At 41.3% G+C, this 26,769-nt stretch overlaps 1 long non-coding RNA gene across 1 annotated transcript in view; it reads left to right on the top strand.

The window, feature by feature from the left end:
• The first annotated feature begins 1,097 nt into the window (after positions 1–1,097).
• Positions 1,098–26,769, top strand: part of LOC130544043 (uncharacterized) — a 56,203-nt gene continuing 30,531 nt past the window's right edge. Inside the window, exons 1-2 of the long non-coding RNA XR_008959947.1 lie at positions 1,098–1,182; positions 19,310–19,468. This is a non-coding gene — a long non-coding RNA (uncharacterized LOC130544043). The remainder of the gene's footprint in view (positions 1,183–19,309; positions 19,469–26,769) is intronic.

Raw genomic sequence — 26,769 nt, 5'->3', positions numbered from 1 at the left:
GATGGGAAGAATTCCAGATCCCGTTCTCTGAATTCTTTGAACTGGGTTGCAACATTATTGGTTCCCTTACTCATTAATGAGCGAAACAGTATCTTTGTCGTGTATTCATTTTCTTTTTCTATGAGAGTCATGATTTCAGAGCCTAAAAAAATAACCACTTAGCACTATCATCCCCTCAAAAAACAAAACAAAACAAAACAAAACAAAACAAAACAAAACAAAAACATGGTGTTTTGAACAATCACTGAAAAATCTGGTGGGTGGAAAGAGGCTGAGAGTCTGGAAGGGAGAAGGTAGAATGTGCATGAACTCATGGGATAAAGACATGTCAGGAACCACAGACACCAGCAATGACTGCTGTAAACACATGAGAGCAGGACGGGACCCTTGACCCCCGGGGCAGAATCCGAGGGCCAGACCTCTGACACCAGGTGGGACCAGTCTGCAATCCTGGTGAATCTCAGAGACAGACCTCACCTCCTCTGTCGAGCGTGGGCATATCCAGGAGGTTCCTTCTGCAGCCGGATGTCTCAAGGGAGAAGTTTCCGAGATAAAATAAAGGAAAAAATGGAATGAGGAGACTGAGTTAAGCTTCAATAAACCAAGTTTTAAAATAATTTTCGAAGTCACCCTGCATGATTGAGATTGATTTTTTTTTCTACCACCGAATGGAAATAGGACTTCAAAAGATTGAATTCAGTTATAACGAAATAAAGACACATTTTTACACCTCCGGGACGTAACTATAAATTTTAACTACATCATGTAAAAATTGGATCACGGCATACATATTCTATCTTAATTTGGTTTTTTCCCCCCTTATTCTGGACAACTTTCATGCACATATATACACAGATATCTCGATTTTTACATCGCTGCATGATATTCCACTGTGTGCATGTACCGTAATTAAAATAATGCGGGCTGAACACTGAAGATTTTATGATTTTTCCCCTCGGAAAAAAATGCTGAGATAAGAATCATGTATCTTTGTGCACTTGTCTAATTACTTCCCTAAGATAAATTTCTAGAAGTGAAATTGCTGATGCAACAACTGCGTATTTGTGTTCAGTTTTTCATGCTACTTCCTGGGTGTCCTTGAAGAGTTCCAGTTATTAATCCATTTCCTTACGCCTTCATCGATATTCGTACTGAGCAGTCTTTTGATTCTTAGCCAAACTGGTATGTCTTCATTTCTCTCTTTTAATTTTGATTTCTTTGGGGTTTTTTGTGAGATTGAGAGTTTTTTTCATAAGTTTATTAATTTTCTTTGCATACCCTTTTCCTATTTTTTATGAGTTATTGGTCATTTTAATTTGGAATTCCAGTTATTTATTTGTTACAATGGCCCTTTGTTTTTCTTATATATGATGAATGTTTTTCCTAGCTTTGAATACAATGTGTTTGGCCACATAAAAGTTCTTCATTTTCCCTTAATTCTATATTATTTTCGTATGGTTCCTGAATTTTATGACAAAATTAGAAATGTTTTGTCTTCCATTTTATAAATGTATTTGACTATCTTTTCTCCCATTTATTTCTGTGCTTCTATTTTTTTTTTTTTTTTTAGTGGTTAAGTATTCAATCTCACTGCAATTTAAGTGTGTGATAAAAAGTGGAGATGTACTCTTGTATTTTTGAAGAAGAGAGACTTTTTTTCTAACACCAGTTATGGCACTGTTCCTATGTACATATGTATGTGTTATAAATGTATATGCATTTGGGGAAAAGGAAAGGATAAGAAAGAGAAAACATAGACTGTTGATCTTAACTCTTTCAGTTTAACAATTTATGTTTGATAATTTAATATTCATTTTGATAATTTAATGTTTATTTTAATTATTACAGTGGTAAATGTTTTCAACTATGACATGGAAACTTACCCATACTATTTTTGTGTGTCAATATTCTTGTAGGTATTCTTACACATTTCTTCTTTTTTTTTTTAATATTTTATTTATTTATTTGACAGAGAGAGACAGCCAGCGAGAGAGGGAACACAAGCAGGGGGAGTGGGAGAGGAAGAAGCAGGCTCTTAGTGGAAGAGCCTGATGTGGGGCTCGAACCCATAACGCTGGGATCACGCCCTGAGCCGAAGGCAGTTGCTTAACCACTGCGCTACCCAGGCACCCCCTTACACATTTATTCTATTTACAATTGAGAATTAATGTGTCAGATCCAAAAAAAAAAAAAAAAACCCTGAAAAATATGAGTTTCTTGCTAGAGCCGCATTCGTATTTTCTTTCTCATAAAGTTTGTGATTGATAGATTTAATATATCATAACTTATGCTCTTCTTTAGGTATCAAGTTCAGATAGTTTTTTCATAGTCTCTTATTATGATCATTATTTTGGACAAACAAAATACTTAGGCTTCAAATGACATTGTTGAACATTTTTTTATTCACTTGATAAAATAGAATTTTTTGTTTGTTTAAATTGAGACTTCTCAAAATGTTAGTATTTTTTAAGCCTGCTGTTTTCTTCTTTGTGTTTTCATCTTCTAATTCTCTATTATTTTGTTTTGAGTTTATAGCTTATCAACAGAAAAAGGCTTGATTTTACTTTACTATTTAGTCCATGGAGGCTTGTATGGTAGAGGTACAAAGTTTATTCTCTTTTCTCTTTTAAAGATTTTATTTATTTATTTGTCAGAGAGAGCAAGAGCGCACAACCAGGGGGAGTGGCAGGCAGAGGGGGAAGCAGGCCCCCAGCTGAGCAGGGAGCCCGATGAGGGACTCGATCCCAGGACCCCGAGATCATGACCTGAACCGAAGACAGATGCTTAATCGACTGAGCCACCCAGGCATCCCTCTTCTTTTCTCTTTATTAGGCTTTTGTGTATGCTTATAATCTTTGTCCTAATTTTCCATCTTGAAATTATCTTCCAGTTTCTTCCAAGTTATACATTCATTTTTATTTTTTAATAATAATTTTTTATTATGTTATGTTAGTCACCATACAGTACATCCTTAGTTTTCGATACAATGTTCCATGATTCATTATTTGCGTGTAACACCCAGTGCTCCATGCAATACGTGCCCTCCTTAATACCTATCACCAACCTATCCCATTCCCCCACCCCCCCTCCCTTCTGAAGCCCTCAGTTTGTTTCCCAGAGTCCATAGTCCCTCATGGTTCATTCCCCCTTCTGTCTACCCCCCCTTCATTCTTCCCTTCCTTCTCCTACCAATCTTCCTGCTATTTCTTATGTTCCATAAATGAGTGAAACCATGTGATAATTGTCTTTCTCTGCTTGACTTATTTCATTTAGCATAATCTCCTCCAGTCCCATCCATGTTGCTGCAAATGTTGGGTAATCGTTCTTTCTGATGGCTGGGTAATATTCCATTGTATATATGGCAGCCCACGGAATGGGAGAAGATATTTGCAAATGACACTACAGATAAAAGACTGGTATCCAAGATCTACAAAGAACTTCTCAAACTCAATACACGAGAAACAAATAATCAAGTCAAAAAATGGGCAGAAGATATGAACAGACACTTTCCAATGAAGACATACAAATGGCTAACGGACACATGAAAAAATGTTCAAAATCATTAGCCATCAGGGAAATTCAGTCAAAACCACCTTGAGATACCACCTTACGCCAGTTAGAATGGCAAAAATAGACAAGGCAGGAAACAACAAATGTTGGAGAGGATGTGGAGAAAGGGGGTCCCTCCTACATCGTTGGTGGGAATGCAAGTTGGTACAGCCACTTTGGAAAACAGTGTGGAGGTCCCTTAAAAAGTTAAAAATAGAGCTATCCTATGATCTAGCAATTGCACTACTGGATATATACCCCAAAGATACAGATGTAGTGAAGAGAAGGGCCATATGCACCCCAATGTTCATAGCAGCATTGTCCTCATAGCTAAATTGTGGAAGGAGCCAAGATGCCCTTCAACAGATGACTGGATTGAGAAGATGTGGTCCAAGTTATACATTTAAAAATGTTTTCAGGAGCATGTTGGTGTCTGCGTCCCGCGCAGCACCTGGTTCCTTCCCAGTCTGCGTCCTGCGCCACTGAGCTGCCCGCTGCACATCTGAAATGTACAAAAAAGAATGTTTATTTGCTCCTGAAGAGATGAATTGGTGGAAGTAAGTGAAATGAAACTAACGGGATAGGATTCGGAACCAGGTGAGAAACTTGAGACAATCCCAACCTGGGTGTAGGTCTGAGAGCCTGCTCGTGTACCAGCCTCACAAGGTCCATCACTCTGGTGTTGCCTTAAAAAAGAAACGAATTAAATTAAGTTAAAAAAGTGTTTTCCAAAAATATTTTAACCTCTATCCATAAAAAGAATTTCCATGTGTATTTCCCTTTTTCAAGTTCAGAAATTTACCAGTTTTACTTCCTTCCTACCCTTTCCTCCAAAAACTTCATATAGCTTTAAAAATCTGCATACTTATTTTCAGATCTTTTTTTCATAATGAAATTTCTCTTTGAAGCATCTTTACTAACATATGCCAGTAAGTCCTTAGGTTGCTCTGCTGATTATTTTGCTCGTTAGGATTTTTTATACCATATCTTCCTCTTTCTTTACCTCTTTATGCTGAATCATTTTCCTTCTGGCCTCCATGCATGTTTTTTTTTTCTTCTAGAAAGCGTACTTTGTGACTGCTTGTATGTGGGGAAACATGTTTCAGTTTTCCTCTCACATGAACATTTTTAGCCCAGTTTATAGCTCTTGGGTAATAATCTTAAGAAATTTTTAACATTGCTCAATTGTCTCTAGTGTTGAATGTCGCAGGAGTGATGAATGGTGCCAGTCTGGCCCATTATCAGAGTGTAGCATTTCACCTTGGAATTCAGAAATCAGAAGCCTCTGTCTCGGTATCTTTCCCCTAAATGTCTCTTGCATGCTTGAGAAGACCTAATAGTTTCTAACGGTTGAAGGCAAATTGGATACGTTTCCATTAGACAAGCATATTGATTATGTGTTAACACCTGTTGCTGTTTTGCTGTTTTCTGTTTTTCTTGTCACAGCTGAGACAGATCTCTTGAGATCTATTCTGATGGTGCATTTGTCGTCTTGTCTTTGGAGGATCTATGAATTTCTACTTTCTGGATTTTGAGGCTATTTTATTAGGAGTACTTACATTTAAAATTATTTTCCTAGTGAATTAAATCTCCTACCATATGGAGTGGTCCTTGTTACCTCTCATAATGCCTTTTAACTGAATTGCTTTCACATATGATATCAATATAATTGAATGCTTCTGTAACTTTTCTCATCAGGACTCCGTGAGTCCTTGCAATGTAAACCTCAATCAGCTCGGAGAACATTTTTTTCTATTACTTTTTTTTTTCATTTGCTTTCTAGTCTCCTTCTGGAAGACCTAATTATGAAGATGTACAGTCATATTCATCTATCTTTCATAGTATCGACCATTCCTCTCATCATTTATATCAATGTCTCTTTTTGCTCCAAATTCTGGAATAATTCTCACTAAAATGAAAGCTCTATGGGAGCAGTGATTGGTTTGCTTCGTGTTATATCCCCAGTGTCTGGATGTGAGAACAGAGGATAGAAGAGGTACTTAGGTAATATTTATTGAATAGGCGAGTGAATTCTTGGGGTGCTGTTCTAAATTGTTTTTGGAGTCCAGTGTTCATTCTACTATTTTTGGCTTCTATTATTTATTTTTAAATTACATAAATCATCTCTTTTCCCCATAAGAACTCATTTTTGTTTTCTGACTGCACCTTCTCCCCTAGCACCCTACATAAGTCTTATGAATCCCTATAGTCTATTAAATTGTACAGAAAATACACACTGTGATTTTTAAAAAATAGTTTTCCTGTGTTTGCTAACTCTTTCTAAGAGGAGGAGCTCACTACTAAGCTAGTGATCCTCTCTATTGCAAGGTACTTTTGATTTTTTTTTTTTTTAATCAGTGAAGAGTAAGCTTGATCAGTATTGGAGCTCATCTGAGCCTTTTAGCAATTACATATGTCACCTTTTGGTGTCCCCAGTACGGCTCAACCTGACCAGTTACTGACTGGAGGTGTCTGTGAACAAGCTTTTCCCTGGGTATGGTTAATGGATGGAGATTCTAGAATTCATGCAGTGTCGATCTGCAATCAGGAATTATTAAACAACGTTAACGTCACTGCTACTCTGAGGACCTGTGAATCTCATTCTTGGTGAAGGATAGGGTTAAGGAGGAAAAGAAGTCAACATTTAAAGCTTTGGAGGCACAGGATTTCTTAATGAAGTTCAGAACTTAAGGCTGGGACGGAGTGTGCAGACACTGCTATTCCTTAAAGACAGAACACCTGCTGGAGAGGTGCCAGCAGGACTCACCAATGCAGCCGAGTTCTGACTCTGACTTGCATGTCTAATTCCTCACTGAGAGCTCTGCCCGCATTCCCCACGCTGGCCGCAGACCCCAGCTGGGGTGGAGACTCCTCCATTTAGGGTGAGGGGAAGAGGGCCATCTACTGGTGATCTGGAACCGAGAGGATTGTTACCAGAGCTCCAGCTTCATGCCAAACAGCTGGGACAGAGCTCCAGGTGTGACATCTGATTAAATACTCCGGTTGATTGTGTTTGCTTCTCAGAAATTTGCCCATCCAGGGAAACCTGGGTGGCTCAGTCAGTTAAAGCTTCTGACTTCAGCCTAGGTCATGACCTCAGGGTCCTGGGATGGAGCCCCACATGGGCTCTCTGCTCAGTGGGGAGTCTGCTTCTCCCTCTCCCTCTGCCCCTCCCCCTCCCCGCTCCTGCTCTCTCTTTCTCTCTCAAATAAATAAAACCTTAAAAAAAAGAAATTTGCCCATCAGAGTTAAGTTTAGTAAGGGGGGGGTCTACAGTTGTTGACTTGAAAGATATCCAAGGGTGCTTCAGATACCCCAGTAGAAGAGAGGGGGAAATCTAGGCTGTAAATAAAAAGAGCTTCTGGGATCCCCACTTAACATAGCAGTGTGTGTGTGTGTGTGTGTGTGTGTGTGTGTGTGTATGGGGGGGGCTAATTTTGACCAGAGGGGCGGGGAGACGTAGTCAAAAATTATTAATTTATGGAAATCATATTAGCATCCCACCTTCCCCATGAGAAAGCCCTTTTACCACCACAGCTATTCCGCTCCACTGCTCTCTGAGGAACACTGTTCTCTGCCTCACCTGCTCCTAGAAACAGTGGAAGGATATAGAAAGCCCTCACTGGGGACGGGAGCATGAAGAGGGGGAAGAGATATAAACTTGATCTTCACGGTAAGTCAGAGGCAGGATGAGGGTTTCAAATTGGGTACCATTTATTGCTTTTTGAATTGCACGTTTAAGATGGAATTTTTTTAAAAAATGATTATTTTTGGCTGTTTTGACTGTGCTTTGAATGTGACATCATCCAGAAGTACTGGTGCTCAAAATTCATAATGGTCATAGCTCTCAACTTTGCTGCCATAGCCCTGTGAGTGCCTATTCTTAATCCAGAGTTCAGAATTCTGGCTCTTTCTTTCAGAATAAGGGCTCTCTAAGCCTTAGCACATGAACAGCCAGATGCTGTTCTCTCTGATCTCTCTGCCTTTATGGTAGGAAGAAACTGTATTCATGTTTACTGCATAAAATCATGTGTCACTGTGATATTTTTTTAAAAGATTTCATTTATTATTTATATGTTCGAGAGAGAGAGAGAATATGAGTTGGGGGGATGCAGAGGGAGAAGCAGACTCCCCACTGAGTGCTGAGCCTGACCAGAGTTCAATCCCAGGACCCCGAGATCATGACCTGAGCTGAAGTCAGACACTTAACCCACTGAGCCACCCAGGCACCCTTGTGCCATCTTCTAAAAGAAATTGATTATGACAGAAAAACACATCTTCGCTTGCTTCCTCCTCCCACCCTCGACCCTACATTCTGCATTATAGTTACAGGCGGTGCTGGGGATATTTGCACCAATATTGAAAATTCCTTTTAGAAACCTTCAATTAATTCCAACGGGGAGATAGTCAACTGGAGAGACAGTCACAAGTATCCAGAAAAAAAATTCACTTCTTTCCTGGAAAACACAACCTCAGAGATAAAGTCGCACAGAGCAGGTAAGTTCATTCGAATCAAAGCTGATGGGCAGTTTTCACATCAAGCAGGTGAAGGGTTTACCGTAAGTGGGGTTGGGACTAGCTTCTTTCACGCACACTCATTTAAAGCTAGAACAGCTGTAGAGTACGGGGCTACCAAGCAGAGGAGGCTTCGGAGACGAGGTCTTAAAATTTATCCCCCGAAGATGAAATGAAAATGAGCCTTCTATGTATAGAAACACTCAATAAAAAAGCAGAATACCTCTGCCAATGAACTATTTCAAAGTCTTCAGCGGAAGACCAAGGTATGTCCCCTGTTTAATCCAGAAAACCAAGCATGAATATATAACTGGCATATAATTGAAGTAAACAGTAATTTTCTCGATTGTAATGTATTGGAAGGACGGTAGTCTGTGTGGAGTCTAGAAACCTAGAGCCAAAGAGTGAGTCATTTCTCTCCAGCCCAGTTTGGAGAAGGGGCTCTGCGGACTGGAATGAGCAGTGGAGCCCTAGATAGGATTATCTCTCTGGGGAGACGCCGACAGGGTTTACACACTCCTTTGTTCTAGGGCAATGCTCATTGAGAAACTTTCTTTTTCAATTTCCAGTTTTAATTTGTAGATATTATTTTATATGAGACATTTATTATCTTCATCATAAAGTTATATTTTTACACTTAAGCGTTTTAAAAAATAGAAACACTTAAAAAAATCACTTCATTTCACTTAACCTAACCACCATTTTTTGGCCTGTCTTCTCTTCCGGTCTTTTCTAGGAATATGTATTATGAGAATAGCGTGCAAACAATTGTGTTTTCTGTTTTTCATTTAACCTCCTGTCAGAAGCATGTCCCATACAGCTAAATCCTAAACCAAATCATCACGTTTACTATCTCTGCATAAGTATCCCAAGTATCACGAGTGATGCTTGTCTATGTTTGCGACACGAAAGAATTCACTACAGAATTTCTGCGCAACCACGTGAAAAGTTTTATAATAGATGGTGTTCGTGCCAGCAGGAGTCTCACCTGTGCCTGGGGCTGCATGACCCTCTAAACAGGTGCAGTGGTACCTTTTCTCAAGTGTAGGAACCGGGCACCCAACTTGCCTGTCTCCGGACGCACACAGGGATTTCCTGCTCTCCTTGTCTGTCAGTTTCAGTGATGAATTTGGACCAGGGGCCAGTCTTTTGATTTTGGGCTATGGCCCTAAGACCGTACCTTTCAGATTTCTGCTCTCACACACGTCTCTGACCTAGGCTTTCGGAATATTGAACCCTCAACAAGGCCCAATGCCCAGCATCCTTGCTGGTGGATGAAGAAAAACTCAGATAAAAGCATTGGAAAAATAAAAGTATTTTTCTTCAAAGTTTTAAAAGTTACTCCAGACGTCAAGAGAGCTGAGCTTCTCAAATAACTTAGGTTAAAGTTAGCTTGTTCACGGCAAAAAAAGTACCTTTCTTCGCATAAGGGTTATCTGTACAAAAAAGTTCCCATATATGCGTCGGCATCAGTCTTGTAAAAGTCAAGGGTAAACTTGTTTTGGTTAGAGGATAACCTAAAGAAAAGAGCTCAGGCTTTATTTGGGGGAATAGTGCTAGGCGGAGTATTCTTGCCATTAAGAAAACTTCGCTAGAATGCAGAGTCTTTCCCCCTCCGACTGAGGTTTGTGACGTGCTTGGTATTGTTAGCTGCAAGAACACACGCCAGCTTTGCTTTCCCATTTGTCTTGGAGAGAAACTGGGTGGGAACGTGTAAGGATGCAACAGGAGGACAGAGAAGGGACAAATAAACCACATTGGCTGTATCGTTTATCGACAGTACGCCACCTGACAGGCAACCACAGAATCTCAGTGGTATAGAGCAATAAGCCTTTATCCCAGTGCCTGTGAGTCCTCGGAGGGCGTGCTGATGAAAGCTGGACTTGGTCAGCTCAGCTCCCTGGAGAAGTTCTGCTTGGGAATTTCTCTCCTTTTCTTTTCTTTTCTTTCCTTTCCTTTTCTTTCTTTCTTTTTTTAAGATTATTTATTTATTTGAGAGAGAGAGAGATAGCACGAGCAGGGGGGAGAGGGAGAAGCATGCCCCCAGCTAAGCAGGGAGCATGAGGTGGGGCTTGATCCCAGGACCCTGGGACCATGACCCAAGCCAAAGGCAGATGCTTAAACAACTGAGCCACCCAGGCGCCCCTGCTCGGTGAGTTTCTTTTATGTTCCTTCTGGGGCAGACTCACGTGTTCTTCTCATGGTGATGTCAGAAGGTTGTTTAAAGGGACTTGGAACTGGCACATGTCATTGGTGCTTCTGTGCTATGGGCCAAGGCAAGGCCCAAGGCCAACATCAAAGTTAAAGTGTGAGTAAGTGTAGTTCACTGATGAGGCCGTGGCAAAAATGTAAATGCAGAGAATGGTGAAGAATTGTAACCACTCATGCAACCTGTCACACTGGGGATAAAGGAAGACTTCCTGTGAAAGGGACAAATGAACTGATCCTTGGAGGATGGAAGAAGAATAGGCCTAGGGGTTTGGAATGACACGCCAACAGAAAGAAGAGCGGGTAGGAAGGCGAAGATACATGGAAGAGCATGATGTGTTTGGGGAAAAAAAGAAGTAATTGAGGAATAGGGGAAGGTGATTGAAGATGAAGGTCTACAGATAGCATGAGACCAGCCCATGAAAGGCCTTGTGTACAAAGCAAAGGAACTTTAATAATTTGGGGCCATGGAAAGCCATTTTAGAGACTCAGATTGCCTTTGATAAAGGTAATTCTAGGAGAAGTACATAGGAAATTTTGGCATGGTCCAGAAAGGTGTCAGGGAGATCAGTAGAGGGAGTAGAGAGGCTATTGAAGGGGACGTCTTAAGATCTTGAATTAAAGCAGTGGCTGTGGGAATATAGAGGGGGTAAAAGGTGGAATCCACAAAATTTGATGATCTAGTTGTTGGAGCTCTGAAAAGCCTTGCTCCTTAAAGGGTGATACACAGACGAGCAGTGTCAAGTTCACAGGAGGAGCTCATTTTCCGATTTTGGGGGGTGGGGATGGGGGCAGGATAGATGGTTAGCTCCTTTGGAGTCTGTTACTCTTTGGTCTCCATGGTTTGTTCCAGGGGAGATGACCCGTCTAGAGTCCTGGGTCTCAGGATCAGGGGCTGGGACTTGATTCTAGATTTGGATGAGGCTACTCAGGGAAAGGGATTTAAACCCAAATAACTGAAGTACCCCATACTTGAGTATTGAAGTCAGATCCCAGATGCAAGGAGTGAGCTAAAGAATAAGAAGAATCATCTGCCCGCCAGGTAGGAGGAAGCCCAGAAAGGTTGTGTTCTGGAAGACCAAGGAGGAAAGGTGATCAGCAGGGGACAAAGCCATAAAGTGGTTAAGTGGGATTTTAATAAAAAAGGGAAGGTGAAAGGTGACATCGATGAGGCTAATTTTAGGTGAGTGATGGTTTGAGTGGCTCAGCCAAGGTCACACATAGTGGTTAAGTGTGTCATCTGGGATTCAGACCAGGGTTCTGCTCCAAGTCTGTTTTCCTCTGGTAACTCTGAGCTACTGATCTATTTCTAAAGATAAATTAATGTATTGATTTCTTAGCCACCAGAGTCTTTGAGGGAGGGGGGAGAGTAAAGATGCATAAATGAATGGTGCATATCAAAAAGTATCTGGTAAGTTTAAGCGGCAGCTCTTGGATATCCTGATAGCCCCTGGTGGGACGGATAACCTGGGCTCCTAGATACGCAAAACGGAGGATTCCCTTCAGCCCGGATCCCAGCAGTCTGCGAGATGCTCACGACACGGCCACTCTGTAATTTCCTCAGGGCCACAAGGACACGAAAGGGCTCTGGGGTTCTTTCTTTTTATTCCATACAACTGGAGGTTTTTTTTGACTACCCGGTCAGGGAAGGAGGGGATACATAATGCTGGTCCTGGGCTTTTCCACTCTCCCTTTGCCTGCGTTCTTCCTTTTTCCATGTGGGCGATAAATCCTGTAAGTAATAAAATGTCAAATCACCGTAACCTAAAGATCCATGAAAAATCCTCTCCTTTTCCTTCCAGTTAAAATACTGACACACAAAAATAAACGATCCGTCCAACATTGTGGTTTCAAGTATTTTTCCAGGCAAAATAGGCAAGGGAAAAGAATGTAAAGAATCTTAACGGGTATGCATTCTCGGGAGGTGAAGCAAGACTTAATGATTGCCAGTTTATGGGGACTGTGCAGCCTCAAAGACGGATTTGAGCTCTCACCCCCCTCTCCCCCGGCTCCTCCCCCGCACCTTTATCTTGTTGTTTAACTTTTCACAGTCTTCCATTCAATTCTTAGATTACTGGAATGGTGTATTGCTGAAAATAGATTTGAAGCTGATAGTCCAGTATTTTCCTATTTATGTAATCCGTTATAGAGAAATAATTACTTTGCATTTTCTTTTTCAAGAGAAATCTTTTTTTTTTTCTTTTTACTGCCATTGCATTGGTTGAAGGTTCCAGAATAAATTTAAGTTAGGTAGCAACAACGGGCATGTTTTATTCTTTGTTATTCATGTGTGCCTTCACTGTGTCACTGTTCCGTGTTACAGCTGTTGGAGATAGGTGTGTCAGCATCCTTCTATGCTTGTTTGGGGCTTTTCTTCATTTTTGTGTTACTTTTTGTTGTTGTTGTTACTTTTCCCCCCTAGAAATAGATATTGAATGTTATTGAATGCTTTTTGACACATGATTTTTTTAAACTATAATTATTGACATGATATATCAAATTACTATATTTAGATTGAACCATTCTTATACTCCTGGAATGATTCTCATTTGTCCGTAAGTTTTCATTTTTTTTAAGAGTTTTATTTATTTGAGAGAGAGAAAGAGAGCGCATGAGCGCTTGAGAGCGAGAGCCTGAGAGCACACGAGGTGGGGGAGAGGTAGAGGGAGAAGCAGACTGCCTGCTGGGCACATGCCCGGAGCTGAAATCAAGAGTCAGACTCAACAGACTGAGCCACCCAGGTGCCCTGAAGTTTTCATTTTTGTAATAGCCTATGCGGATGGTGGAATAACACAGTAGTCAGGAGAAGTGTTTTAAAGGCGGACTGCTGGAATTTAAGTCCCAGTTCCTCTATTTACTAACTGTGTAAACTTATACACATTTCTTAACCACCCTGTGCCTCTGTTTCCTCATCCCTACCATGGGGATATAAGCCCTTACACTATAGGGCTGTTATCAGGATAAACAGATTATGCGAGTGAAGTATTTGTATGATGCCTAGGATACCTGGGGAGGGGTGGGTGGTGACAGCTGAGAGGAGTAGAATTTCCTTTTGGAGTGATGAAAATGTTCCAAAATTAATTGTGATGGGTACACACCTCTGTGAATATACTAAAAGCCATTGAGTAATACACTTCATTTTTTAAAAGATTTATTTATTTTTAGAGAGAGACAGAACACACGGGGAGAGAGGCAGAGGGAGAGGGGGAGAGAGAATTCTAAGCTGACTCCCCTGAGCGGGGAGTCTGATGCGGGGCTCATCCCATGACCCCGAGATCATGACCTGAGTTGAAATCAAGAGTCGGATGCTTAACCAACTGAGCCACCCTGGCAGCCCAAATAATACTTTAAATGGCTGAATTATGTATGTTGGTGCCCAGCTTGTCGCTAAGAATATTAATGCTGATAACAATATTGAGTGTTGGAAGTGAGAGCCTGGGTTCTCTAACGGGACTGCCTTCCCCAACTCAACCACCTCCCCTCTATGCCACCACAGCAGTGCTCTCAACCTTTTATACTCTTAGGTTTCCTGTGTAAAGTGAAAATAATAATGGTGTTTACCTCTTGGGTTGTTACAAAGAGTAACTATCTTAATACACTTAAAGCACTAAGGACAGTGTCTGTGAGGGAGTAAGTTTGCAGTAAGGGTTAACTTTTATTTAAAATACTGGTTAGTAAATATTTTACTTAGGATTTAAAAGATCTTTATTCTAAATTGTATTTGTTCATTGTTCTGTTTTTTGTTTTCTTTTTACAAAAATAATCTTGTAATAAAGGAGATACTATGTTATCATTTATCCATTTAAGAAATTCTAGGCAAGTAAAAAGAAATAAGATGAGCCCACAATCCCATTGTTCTGAGATAGTCATTGCTATCATGTTGGGATACAGTCTTTTTGCTTCTCGCTCATTCTCTCTCTGTCCCAGACGAAGATGTGTACATATGTGTTTTGTTATATATTATAAATTAAATATGTATATTACATGTAATAGATCTATTACTGCATATAACACAATTTATAAGGATAATTCACAAAATGTGATTATAATTTAAAATTAGTTTAAATCCTTAAATATATCTATATTTTGTTCTACTCTGTAATTTGGTTCTTTGTATGTAATTTATCTGAGGGTTACTTAGGTTTGTGCAAATTGATCGAATGCACCTCCTTGCATTGCACATGCGGGAAAGCTGAAACCTGCAGCTCCCACACGTCTGAGTAAATAGTGTTTCTGATGTGATTGAGACTTGACTTTGCCAGTAAGTTGAATGGGGAGAAAGGTGGGGTATGTGACATCCGTTTCAGCAATATGGAAATTAGCAAAAGCAGTATGTTGTCAGATCTAGTGACCATAGAAACGGCTCAGCAATTTGGACCACCAATTTGGAGTCGTTCCTGGAAATAGAGCCTGTAGCCTCTTTTTTTCCAGTCCTCTTAGTGATTCTGTAAGCAATTTAGTACTGTGCAATAAATTCCTTTCTGCTTAAACTAGCTGGAGAAGATACTGGGTTTTTGCAACTGAATGTGATAGATGCATAATGGTTCCAACTTTATTTTTCCCAAATATAATTCACTAATAAATCCATTCTCTTCCCGGTGATTTGAAATATAACCTTTATCATATGCCAACTACTCATATATATTTTAGTCTTTTTTTTTTTTCTCCCCTAGTCTCCCTTCTTTATTGATCTATGGCTATAGCAGGATTCTGGTCGACCAAGGGCAGCGGGCAAATCACATGTGTCTCTGCCCCACATTGTTCTTTTTATTTAACTTAGTTTTTTCTATTCTGCAATGCCACACTTTTTTGATTACTGCTTTAGGGTAGTCTTTAATATGTGTTTGGATAAGTGTCCCTATTAATCCAACATTTTATGAACCTCATGGACTTTTCTTCCAGATGGATATGTTTGTCAAGTTCTAAATTATCTTTGTTGAATTTTAATTGAATTCAGGAGATAACTTACATCTTATGATATTAAATAGTCCCATCTCGAAACACGTCTCTCCACTTAGTCCTTACTTCCAACTTTTTGTGGTTGCTGCTGCTTATACAGATCTTACAGATTTCTTTTTATGACCGTTCCTGGGTATTTTCTATTGCTTGTGATTGAGACTGGTATAATCGGCATTGTATGTTTTAACCAGCTCTATCTGGAATGTGTTGATTTGTACATGTTTATTTTTAACTACCTCCCTGAACTCTTTCATAGATTCTTATAATTTTCAGTTACTCATAGGCTATCAGTCGTATCTGTAAAATGATGGTGTTTCCTTCTTCCTAATATTTACACCACATCTTGTCTTATTGTGTTGAGTTATAATTAATACAGTATGGCGGATGAGATATCCTTTTGAAGGCTCCCCTTCCTTAATGGGTTGGGTGGTTTTCTTGAGACTCAAGAGGGGGGTTCTCTGTTCCGTTCCCCCTAGACTGTGATGCAGCACATACTTACCCACCCTTCTGCCCTTCCTTCCAAGATTCCCTTGCTTAGCATGATCTTACTACCCCATATTTAGCCACAAATGATCTCATCATTTTCCCAGTGGAAGATAACACAAATTTATATCAATAAGAACACTTGTTTTCTGTGTCTAGAATCTTTTTCTGCCATTCATTTCTCCTGTATTTCTGTGGCGAAGCCATGGTGGGCAAAAGCTATTTCTGACTATGCCAGCCATTAGAATATAAAAGAGAATTTGTAAAGATTTGAAAGCATGGAAATATCCAGAGTTAATAAGAGTGGAGAAAAATAGGACCCTGTTGTTGCGTAAATGAATCCCTACGAACTTGCTGGAGAGCAAGTTGGCAATATACTTCAAGATCTTTACAATGCACATATGCTATGTTAATTAAAATTCTTTGGTTGCAAGTAACAGGAAGCAACTTGAATTGACTTGTAAGAAACCCCTCCCCCCTTTTCTTTAAGACTACAGAACTATCACAGGCAATTCAGCGGCAGAGTTGCCCTTGGATCTTAAAACAGGGTAAGAACCAGGCTAGAGAAGGTGTTAGGGACTCAGCTTTTGAGTCCCAGGTCTCCCTGCTCTGTGCTTCTCTTCCTCTTATCTGCATTTTCTCGTTATTCATGTTTGTTCTTGCTGTTTCTTGCTGTGGAGTTTGGCTCTCAGAGGGACTATGCATGGCTTCTGACACCTGCTATGCACTCCTCCAAATTCTCTGTCCTTGACCTTGAATGTCCCTCTTTGCCCATGGTGTTTAAGTTTCCTTCTTTGGCCACTTGATCTTCTGAGCTCTTAACATTAAACTTGAGTCTGTCCTCTGCATTCGCTCAACATTTACATTTTGCCATTCTGTCTGCCGTCTTCTTGGTCTGACCTCGGTCTCAAGCTGTTCCAACTGACTTAGTAATAAGCTTAGTAAAAATTACTAAGTAATACTCATCAAGTAATAAGCTAAGTAATACAATATGACGTTGTATCACTAGATAAAGTGCCTGAGCTACTACTTCAACATGCAGATAAGTGATTATGGTAACTTTTTTCCTCGATTACACATTGACTCTCAAAATACATTACTGGCCTTCTCTGTAATTAAGGCAAGGGTGTAAGTGTGAGAACAGAGATTTTTGTACCAGTTTTGGTGTGGGGTCTACTTGAAAGAGAAATAGGACCTGTTCAGGCATCATTCTGGTTGAGGCTGCCAGTCTCTGCCCTAAGATAGTAAGGACACAAGCCAGCTGACTTTCTCATTTCATCTTTCTTGGCTTCTGATAATGAAGTGACTCAGCCTGGGAGCTTATAAAACAATGAGTCATCCAAACTATAGAATGAAGTGTAGTACTTTTTTGAAATCACCTTAGTCATCACTGACTACCCCAGCCCCCCTTTCTCTCCATATGCCTATCTATGACAGGTCTCTGTCTTTAGGTACCAGTTCGTAGGTTATTGGTTAAACCCTGAACGTGGAGTGATCACTACGACACTGGTTTTCTCTGGACACCATGTCGCATGGAATATATCATGTTAGTTATTTCTTGATTTTAGATGAGACGAAATAATTTCACAAGCCAAAGTTTGTAACAGATCAACAGTCCCAAGGTTACTCTTTAAGGTCATTCCTGCTGTGACTACATAGTTTCATCAACTTTTTTATTACTTTGATTCTCCTTGGGTTCTTTTCACTATTATAAAATGTAGGGATGCTGGAATTCTGTCTGCTCTGTAATATTAATGGTTCGGGGCGGGGGGGGGGAAGCCATTTAAAAAATTCCTGAAGCTATAGTGGGAGAGGGTTTGGAGAGTTTTTTGGCTTTAGGCAGGGAAATGAATATCTTTCGAATTGGATGTTTCCTGAGAGACTTGCCCTCATTAATCAGAAAGCCTTTCTTCGATGGTTGCTTTCTATTTACAAATATTTAATAGGTCCTTGGAAGCAGGAGGCAAGGTTAAGAGCTGTGTGCTTGCAGCTCTTTTATCCATTTCTGGGATAATGCTTCTGTTTTTCTAAAAATGGAAACATTCATTAATTAATATTCAACTTATTTGTGGTCTTAATCATCATATCATTGTGTGGGCTGATGTCTTAAATGTTAACATGTATGCGGGAAATATTTCTAAGAAACAAGACAGGATACTTAATACAATGATAATCTATTTTTACGTATGCTAGAAGCAACTGGATATAATAATTTGAAGTCATTAAAAATGTTCTCATTCATTCTTGATAGGTTTTCCAAAGGACTATTAGTAGTTATCCTTACTTGTTCACAGAAAGGCCGTTTAGAGAAATAAACCATTCCTCTCTTTAAAAATTGGCTCTGATTAACAGGCTTTCTTCTTTTTTCAACTAAACAAATGAAGTTTTAGAATGTCGATTAGTTTGTAGTTAACTTGCCATCTGTGGTTAACACATTATTTTGTAAGGAAAAATAATTGCTTTATTCTTTCAACTAGGATTCTTCTCCATAGCCTGAAAATTTAAAAAAATATATATATTTTGGTTTTGTTTTGGTGAACTATCCAGTACACATTCTCTCCTGATCTTCTCATATGTGTGTCAGTTGCTGGTTCTTGTCCAAATGTGGAATTCATTTAACTAAGCACTGCCAGGGCCTTTTCTGTGGGATTCCCCCCTCCCTCCCTTTTCTGGAGACTTCTGTTCCTTCTGAATGTCCCTGTCTGGGAAAGATTATCTTGGCAAAGGAGGGGGACATTGGGAAATAAGAGAGGGCAGCTCTTTGTTGCCAAGCAGAAGTAGTGCCTCACTGACTTCAGAGAAATGTGAGTGGGGCTGGTGGGAAGCTCAGAGAGTCCCGCAGTTTTTAAGAAGTGTAAGTGATCTCATTCTTTTTCCTTAAATGACTCCAATCCCATGAAGCAGGAGCGATGCCTGAGAGCTTGACATTCAAGCTCTTTTTACAGAGCCACGGCTGCACAGATAGGAGGTCCAACAATAGCAATGTGTGATTTGGGGGGACTAGAGTGATCCTACCGAGCACTCAAAAATGAGTCGCTTGATGGGTTGTCCAGTTTACAGGACCTTGTTACTGTTGCAGAGTGGTCTTCAAATGGCATATACTGGGGGCCAACCTGGTTGTTAAAAATTTAAAATACTTCAAGGATCCTCTGGATCGTCCCCAGATCCACTAACTAAAGTGTTATTCATCTAGCAAGGGGGGCGGGGCTTCCTTGGATGGTGACCTTTCTAATCTATCAGTACCTGGGCCGTATCAGTTGGTAAATATTTTAATGATCACTCCTCATAACCAGTCTTCTTTCCAGTTTTTCTTTCTGCCAACCCATTCATTCATTCTTCTTTTTGTTTTATTCATTTACTCAACAAAGGCTTACTGCTGTCCTGATAAATGCGAGGCGCTGTAGATGCCAGAGAAACACTAGTGAATATGACAGATGAGGTCCCTGATCCGGTGGCATTTACATTCGAGTAGAGAGAACAATCACCAGGGACACAAAGATGTAGACGCGATCCTTTAGTAATGATGGGTGCCATGAAGGCAGTATAACCTCGTGAGATACAGGAGTCCCGTCCCCATGGGTGGTTTCCCTTTCAGTTTCAGTTACCATGTCAACTGCGGCTGGGAAGCAGGTGGACGTCCTCTGACAACAACTCAGATGGTCAACAGCAGCCTCACTCTATGTCACAACACCTGCGTCACTCACCTCCCCTGGTCTCCTCTCCTGGGCATGTTCTCTCACATCACCTAAGAAGGGTGAGTACAGCACAATGAGATATTTTGAGAGAGAGACCACATTCACATAACTTTTATTACAAGCATATTGTGATAATTGTTCTATTTTGTTATTAGCTATTGTTGTTCGTCTCTTACGAATTTATAAATTCAACTTTATCATAGGTATGTTTGTGTAGGAAAAAACGGTATTTGTAGGTTTGGCACCATCCCTGGTTCAGGCATCCACTGGGGGTCTTGGAATGTATCTCCTGCTGATAAGCGGTGGGGGGGTGGGGACCACTATACCCACCAAGGTAGGGGTTCCTTAGATGGAAGGATTAGCGAAAGCCTTCCTGAGGGGGGGGAGTATTAGCTGAGACCCTACTAGCTAATTCTTCTTCTTCTTTTTTTTTTTTTTTTAAGATTTTTATTTATTTATGTGACAGAGAGACAGCCAGCGAGAGAGGGAACACAGCAGGGGAGTGGGAGAGGAAGAAGCAGGCTCCCAGCGGAGGAGCCTGATGCGGGACTCGATCCCTGAACGCCGAGATCACGCCCTGAGCCGAAGGCAGACGCTTAACGACTGCGCTACCCAGGCGCCCTACTAGCTAATTCTTCTGATGTCTGCTGGGCTCCATAGTGTGTCTAAGAGTTGGCAGGCTGCCAGCTGGGGCTCTGCTCCATGTACGTCCAGAATCCTGGCTTCGGCATTTCTGTGGCAATGGCAGAGTAGAAGAAAGGGGGCACATTTTCCCAGATTCTGCCACATTTGCTAGCATCACTGGCTAAAGGAAATTGTGTGGACAAACCCAGAGACAAATAGGGGAGGTACCAAATGTTAAATAGCGAGGGATGTGGATAAAAATGGGGTCATCAGTGTGGTCAGTCAACTATATATTCTTCTGTTAACTTTTCTCTTTTAGCCAAAATATTTATGTTTTTAAAAACTTGCTGTTTTTCTCTCCATTTATACAGCAACGTGTTCTTGGAGTTTCAGATGCAGTCTCTTAGTATCTTCTTAAAGGTATTCTTATCTCCATTATTCTTGGAGAATACTAATTACCCTATTTTTTTCTTAGATTTTCTTAGTTCTGTGAAACATGGCTTTTTTCTCAGGGGTCATTTTTTTTTTTTTAATAATATGCTCATCTTGGTCCTTCTCAGTTAGTGCTGTGGTTTGTCTCAGATGTCTGCTGATGCTTAGATCTCTGTTCCCTTTTTGTGTCGGATTGGGTTGATTAAAAGAAGGGATAGCTGTGAGCTTTTCCAATCAGTCTTTCTTCCAGTTGGCCTCTCCCCTGGATGGGAGAGCTGAGTGTAGGTTTGGTGTACTTGGCAGGCTTTAATTTAGAGAATAAAAGCAGGCAGATACCCAAATGAGGATCATTTTACTCTGAGGTATCAGTGTCCACATGGGCAACCTTGATTTTATCCGTATTTAGATGCAGTTATTTTTGAGAACAGCCTCTAGTTTTTGTTGGGGATTCCGTGCTGGTGCCAGCCATCCTTCTGGACGGCCAGGAGCCTGGGAAAGGAGTGAACAGCCAAGAGGAGCAGCTGTTGCCTTGGCAGAAAGAGACTTCTATTTTTCTGTCCCTTTCGACTCTTTATACCTGCCTCTGCCTAGCCAGCCTCTCAGGGGGTTAGCCAAGGAGAATGGCTTCTATCGTCCCTGCAGTTGTTCTCTTATTTCTTGTGCTCTGTTATCTGTCAACATAATGCCGTCTGCTTTCCATCTTCCAGAAATTTATCAGATCTGTCGTCTACTGAGGCCCTGGATAGTGAGAAAAACACATGTGTTTCCTCTCCCATCTCGAACAGGAAGCTCATCTAAACATTTACAACCTCACCATAAACCCTTCCCAAATTAAGATTACCAAGCAGTAAATCCTCAAGTTAAGGAATACTAGTCATTTGATTTATATTAACATTGTCCATTTTCTATCACTTATAGCACCGTATGGTTCAATTTTTCCTTTATAACAACAACAGAAGGATATAGATTTTGAAGATTTCTTTTCAAAAGGCAGAGACTCATACAACCCACCAGTCTTGGTTGCCTTTTAGCGCTACAGCCATTCCAGGGGCAGATTGTCCAAAGGAGTTCCGGCTCAATCTAATTTCAGTGGAACAGTCTTTCCCTTGAAACTGTTCTACGGCTCTTAGAAACTTCTTTAGTCTGTCTGGGGAAGACACATTTAGACATGAATAAGGATTGTTTTGAAATCTCTCTGCTGAAAAAAATTCTCAAGTAAAGTAGACCCTTTTGCCCTCACCCTCCAACCACCCCCCCCCCCCGCAACTGCCCCCAGCAAAGAAATTTCCTGGAGATACACTGTTATCAAGCCAAGGATTCTGCCCAAGAGATTCCGGGCTCACAATTACTTCAGGCAAATTGCCCACCGCGCACCCTGGTCAGCAGCCAGGGGTTATCCAAAAGCATAAACCTCTAGATCAGTCACCGCCATCTTTGAGGTGTAAGACATAGGGAAGGTGACCAATTCTTTCATCCCTTTACCTTGAGGTTTTGGTAGGAGCCTTCTCCTTTTTTTTTTTTCTTTTTTTTTCTGGCTTGGGGAAATGAGAAGAAAATCCTGACTGCTTACAATGTCATTGTAAATGGTTCTAATCGTGTTCGTTATTGTGTGCCTTTCTTTCCCCAGAACACTGGGAATTCATCTCTGGCTGGAATTTTGTTTGACCATTGAATCATGAAAGGCATAGAATTATAATTCCTGGAACTGAAATAGCAAACATTTTGGCTTGTTTTGGAATTTATTAATTTCAACGAACCAGTACATACTAGGGGAAGAAAAGCATATATACTAAACCAATTAGTCCTTTAATATACCTACATTATAATTGTAACACTGCTGTGGATAATTGTACACTCTCAATATTTTCCAATATTTGAACTATTTCCAATTGAACTCTTATTGTAATTGAGGGTTTTGTTTTTGTTGTTTTGTTTTGTTTTTGGTTTATGATCAGTATAAGGTAGAAACTCTGGGATGAGGCCAAATAGCTTACACTATGGTCTCTGGTTGGACACACTAGTATGGAACCCGTTGTATAAGCCTCAGTGGTCGCCAGTGCAGGAGACAGCCAGCTTGCTTCTCGAGGCACCAGCAAGGATCCAGGGGCACTGTATATAACCTTGGACCCCCTTTCTAATTTTCACGAGGCCAGAATCCTTTCACTTACCCAGATCCCATCCTGAAAAGGGGCAGAGGATGAGTGACTCCATTTGAGAGCTGGAGAATTTCATACAAGGTGATGGAGTTCCTAAATGATTGTTTAAATAATGTTAGGGCACCAAGTTTACTGTGGTCAACTAAAAACATAGGTTTCCTCTCTCTGCAGCAGGTGGGAATACATGAAGAAGCAGTAAAAAAACAAAAACAAAACCAAAAAAACCTTACATTTTCTCTGTACTGTGGTGTGAATAAATCTGTGACTCTGATAGTAATATGTATTTAAGGACCTATTTCTCCAGACAGGGATACAAATGTGTTCACATGTCTTATTTTTTCCAATTACGAATTCAAACACCCACACATTTTTCCTCTTGAGTTCTCTCCTCCTATGTCCTCAGTTGTCCAAGGAAGGACCTCAGTCAAGGGCGACCAGCTCTGCCTTAGCATTCCCGAGGAGACCGGGAAGTGGCTGAATCAGTCCATCAGACCTCCTGCTGTAATTGTTGCTGGCGGACATCTGTTTCTGCTTGTCCCCTGTTGCAGCGATGTCTTCACTAGTTCAAACCCATCCCTGTGCTTGGCAAGGGTTTGGACAGACAAAGCTTTGCATGGGTCACTGGTCCAGAGGCGCGTTATCACTCTACCCTCATGCTGTTAGAGAACCAGCCTCCCCTGCCACATCTCATACCCCTTGCCTTGAGCTCCAGGACCATCCCCCGCCTCCCCTTCCTTCTGGTCGGTGTTTTTGTGGCGCTTTGCTGTTCTTTGTTGGCAGAACTTGGTCAGACCATCACAATCCATTCTGACCAGTTCTCCAACTTCGAATCTCAGCATCAGGAACTGAGTTTCCTCTGGGAAACCATTGGCTTCCTGAAAATTACTCTGTCCTACTTTCAGGGTATATGAAGGAGTGTCTGGGAAAAGCAAACTCCATCTAGTGGCAAGAGGTTCTCCTTTGCCATGAAATGAATGACCCCATTCTACATTTGTTTAAGGAAGCCTGGCCCCTCAAGTGCTATCTCCTGTTTCTGCTGTTTGAAATGCATCTCGAGAAAAGAGACACATATACAATAATTTTTTATATAGTGCTATTTAAAATATGCAAATAATGCAAAAGGTATAACAATTCAAATACTGTCTACGTGATGGTTTATTGAAATATTACTTCTTATTTTCTTTTTGCTGCTGGAAAACTTAGAGATACTTAAGATAGTTTTCCCTTCTGGATTTTGTTCCCAGTTTCAAGGCCTTTGTTTCCTTTGCTGCAGATGCTTTTGCGTTGCCCCTTGCCAACCCCCAGCAGAGAGGTGTGCATGCCGGAACAGCCCACTCTGGGTTAGAGGGACGCAGGACGGGGTCTGTGCCAGTGCTGAAATGCTAGGGCACCTGACACCTGAAACATGGTTTACAAGCAGCCATACAGGCCCTGGGTAGGCATGTCTCTTTGGCTCCCTGGGACCTCTCACCACATGAAGAGGGTCATCGCTGGAGAAGGACCAGAGTGAGGCCCTCTTAATTGTGGGGCGTAAATCAGGGGCCCCTCCTGCTCGGGTCTATGGTTGGTGCTGGTCTGTGCTGTGGATTATTCATAACGAGGGAGACTCACTGGTGCCAGTTGATAGATTACATTGTTTTGTGCCAAGCTGGGAATTTTCCTTGCTGAGCAAGTCCTTTTGTGGTGTTTGTGAAATATTATCAAATCGGCTTTTTTTTTCTTTTTCTTTTTTTTCCAAATCAGCCTTGAGAACTTTCCCAAGTGTGAGCAAAGATGTGAAATCCTTGACAAGGGGAAGAGTTATGGTTTACCAAACTTCAGCTGGGATACTTTCCCTTTCTCATTTCTGGCACGTTGGAGGCATAGACCTCCAGGAATATTCTTCATCAGAGCTATGGGAAAAACTTGATTTCTTAAGTGCTGAGAACCCAGGCTGCATCCATGATAGAAATCAGGGACACACTGTGGTTTGTAAATAGTAAAGAGGGGAGAAGATTGTCTCCCTGCTTCTTCTCTTACCTCTTTCCTTGTCTCTTCTCGGCCTTTGTGACACTTGGAGGACTCCAAAAGCCTGGGAAAATGTGCCACCCGCCTGACTAGGAATCCGTAGTAGCTTAAAAAGATTTAATGAAGGAGCGAAACGTGTGCTGCTAGTGTCACACAGAAAAATGGTGGAACCAGGGAGTTTTCTTCTCTTTTCTTCGGTAGTCAGCTCAGGTTGGGTTTGGAGGGTCTGTTCTTTCCCCTGAAGTTCAGCTGTTGCTTCAACAAAAAAGGAAGGCAGGGTCTGGGACCGACCAATACGACTGATGTTACCAGGATCTATGCCGCGTCTGCTAGCAGTACTAAGGGAGGCGGTCAATATAAAAGGCTCATGTGTCATGGCTCTTGAACGACGGGATTGCATCCACAAAAATAAACCCGATAATAAGAAGTATTTCCAAGTTGAAAAGTTCAGAAAGTCAAGGGACTTAGACGTTGAATTCAAGAGTGTGATTTCAGCATACCATTTAACCCTTTAACGCCTTCCCCTGTTCCATATCTTGATTGAGTCAATTGAAAAAAATCCAGTGAGAGGGAACACTGTATTAGCAATGGAAACCAGAGAAGGGTATCATCTACAAGTCAGAAACTCTGAGGATTTTTTTGTAAGACAGGAGTAGGTGAATCTGGATTGGTGGCTCATGATGGAAGACTATTTAAGAAGCAGTTAGAAAAGGCCTTCATCCAGCAGAATTCTGTAGACTCCTTTAGCCCAGAATGGCAGAGCTGAAGAAAACAGTGGTACTGCGGATGCTTTAAAGCTCCACTCAGATCCCCTTTCCCAGACCCAGAAACCCATCCCCCAGCTGCAACCCAACACCCTTCTCTAGCGGACTGTCCTCCAATGACAGGAGCTGTCTCATATGGTCTTGTCTGAAAGGTCCCTTGCTACAGCCCTCTCGCCCTCTGCCCCTGCCCTAGGCTGGCTCCTAGCCAAAGGCAGGCCAAAGCACAGGCCTACTGGTTCAATCTCCTTTGCTCCTGGGTAGGACAACCTCTAGGGTATAATTCATGCTCAAGAGCTCCCCGTGAGGTCAAGCTGAGCCACACTTCAGCTGAAACCACCCCTTTGCCCAATTCCTTTGTTGCCCAGTCCTGCTTCCCTCCCTCCCTAAGGATTTCCCCTGAGAACACTCCCTCAATAAATCACTGGCATGGAAATCCTCACCTCTGGCTTGGCTTCTAGGAAACCTGACTTAAGACAGTGACCTAAGACTGCATTCTCTAAGGGTGGGATCCTGGGCTCAGATCACTCACTGACAGCAACAAGGACCCCGTCGTGGGGTAGGCAGAGTATCCATAGCCCTTGGTGTGAGAGCAGTGGAATGACTGATACATCTATCTGCGGTGAGCATGTGGGAGTAAATACACAAATTTGTGCAATGCCTCGGCCTCATAGCACTCATTGCTGTTTGGAATGATCTTGTTTAAATCTTTATTTTCATGTTTTTGTTTGTTCTCAGCTAGAATGAAAAATCCACCACATCCCAGACCTTGTCCCTCTTCTTCACTCAGGTTTCCCCAGTACCTACAACAGTGCCCAGCATTTAGTAGCTATTAAGTGACTGGTGGTTAGATGAATGAACAGAAGATTCATAGATGGGCCAGAAGAAGAAATGACTGAAGAGCAGATTGGTTATTAGGTGTGAGGGTCAAAATATTTACTGATATGGCCCAGGCCCTGACAATCAAAAAACCATCATCCATAGGGTGTGGAGTCCCCCCCTTGCCAGCTGGTAACATTTTAGTTAGTAGATCTAGGGAAATTGTCTCTGTTTAGCTTCTCAAGGGTTTAGCCAAGAAAAATGCTTTCTGCCTCCACTGTATCATTCTTCTCTTTCCTGTGTTCTATGTTCTGTCAGCATGACTCCATCTACTTTTTATCTTCCAAAAACGTGTCAAAAGCTACAGTCCACTGAGGCCCGAGGTGGTGAGGAAAACAGATGTGCTCTCTCTCCCATCTTGAACTGGAAGCTCATCAAAACATTAAAAATCCCACAATAATAACACTTACCGTAATTATTAATACATTAGGGCTCAAGTCTGCCATGTTATTTGTTGCTTTCTGTTTGTTCTGGTTTTTTGTTTGTTTTCTTTTCCTGACT

This window comes from Ursus arctos, unplaced genomic scaffold, assembly GCF_023065955.2.
Source record: "Ursus arctos isolate Adak ecotype North America unplaced genomic scaffold, UrsArc2.0 scaffold_18, whole genome shotgun sequence".
Taxonomy (NCBI): domain Eukaryota; kingdom Metazoa; phylum Chordata; class Mammalia; order Carnivora; family Ursidae; genus Ursus; species Ursus arctos.
The sequence above is the reverse complement of the archived record's forward strand: the minus strand, read 5'-3'. Positions and strand labels throughout refer to the sequence as shown.